This window comes from Etheostoma spectabile, chromosome 6, assembly GCF_008692095.1.
Source record: "Etheostoma spectabile isolate EspeVRDwgs_2016 chromosome 6, UIUC_Espe_1.0, whole genome shotgun sequence".
NCBI lineage: Eukaryota > Metazoa > Chordata > Actinopteri > Perciformes > Percidae > Etheostoma > Etheostoma spectabile.
Genome location: NC_045738.1, coordinates 4,615,996 through 4,617,669, shown reverse-complemented (window position 1 = coordinate 4,617,669; position 1,674 = coordinate 4,615,996). Strand labels below are relative to the sequence as shown.

Below are 1,674 nucleotides of genomic sequence, written 5' to 3'. Positions count from 1 at the left end.
ACAGAAAGTTAGCTACATGATATTTATATTCATTTAAATGTATCTGGTTAAAAACAAGAAATGTATTATTGTTTATTTAGATAATTGTAATACTAGCTGAGTTAAAAATTGGTTTTAGTCGAGAATGACAAAGAGGTAAAGAGAGAAGAGAGCGATATCTTGTGGTGATTTGGTTAAATTACAGACAGGCTTTTAATGCAAACCGGTTGACTTTATTTAGCTGCTGCACGTGACACAATTTGATATCACACAATATTACACAACATTTATTTTGTTTATATCACGTTCAAACATAAGTTTCTATGTACTACTTGTCACACTTGAGTAATGCCGCAATGATGCTGAAGATATATAATACTCCCAAGTTTGAATAAACTCACATTTTCCTTCTTATAAATACGAAGTAGGCTAAATAGTCTGACCTGGGTTTAAGATACAAAAACATCTACAAAAAAAACATCACTAGATAACAATACATGCACTCTCAATTGACATGCAAATGAAAATATGTTCAAATTCTTGTTTTCAAATGGGCAGAAATTCCAAAACAAAATGGTAAAAGAGGTATCTGTTATCTTATACTGTATGTACCACAGACAGTCTACATCTGAGCATCTAAGAACTGGAAGCTACAGTTTGGGCTTTGCTGCTTTATGTTACTGACTATGTTCTCTAGTTTTTCTTGCATGGAGCAGAGCTGTGAAGCCTTCAGCATCTGTGGCAGCTTCTTCAGCTCCTCCTCTGGAGCCTGGGCCAGCCACGCTCGGATTTGATCCATGAGAGGTCCTCTGTGTCGGGGGAGAGCCTCTTCCTGACTTATGAACACACCTATAGTAGTGGGGGGGGGGGTGATGGATTATTAGCGGTAAGTGAATTAAGAGGTGAAAGAAATACTCGAAAATGGTTAAAATACGATTTACAGAGTGAGTGTAGGCTCACCTGGCAACAAAATGTATCATTTTCGGCACACGCATCCTGTGCACACTAAAGAATCTTGAGAGGAATGTCCTGAGTGTCTCACCTGAGAAAGAAAAGTTGTACCGCGTGAGTTTTAATTAAAACTTGTTGTTATCGTTGTCGTAACGTGCGAAATCACGTTGAGGTATTCCCATTGTGTCATGAATGTTATTATTTAGTGCTGGGTAGTTACTGTACAGATTACAAGTACAGACCTCCATTTGCAATATCCTCGCAGGAGCCACACATCGTGTCGTGGTTAATTGAGCCGGGAAGAAGCGCAATCTGTCCGCCTACGCATTCCTGGTGTTTTATGCACGACTCCAGCGCAGAAGAGGAGGTGGAGAAGTAGCCCTCGGAACACTTTTCACAAACAGTGTTCATCTGTGACGTACCTGAAGAAAACAACAATGCATTTGGGGTCATTATTATGTTTTTGTGGCTCCGGAGAACCCTAGTGATCGCGCGTAGTGTTTCAGCAGCGTTTCCAGGCACATCGTGGATTTCTACTTTAACCTTAACTTATTTATTTCAAGTTTATTTAACAGGGACAATGCACACTAATAATACATATAAAATGTAAACTGTGCCCGAATTAGCCAAAAGGCCGGTTCACATCTGCTGTCCCTGGACAGGTCATACAATCTCACACCTAAAAAGATAAAAGAATTATAATAGTACATATAGGTTTAACCCAATACAAGTAAAATTGCCTAT

The 1,674-nt window shown here is 38.9% G+C and overlaps 1 pseudogene; it reads right to left on the bottom strand.

The window, feature by feature from the left end:
* LOC116691699 (tumor necrosis factor receptor superfamily member 11B-like) overlaps nucleotides 1-1,674 on the bottom strand; it is an 8,744-nt pseudogene that overhangs the window by 5,082 nt on the left and 1,988 nt on the right.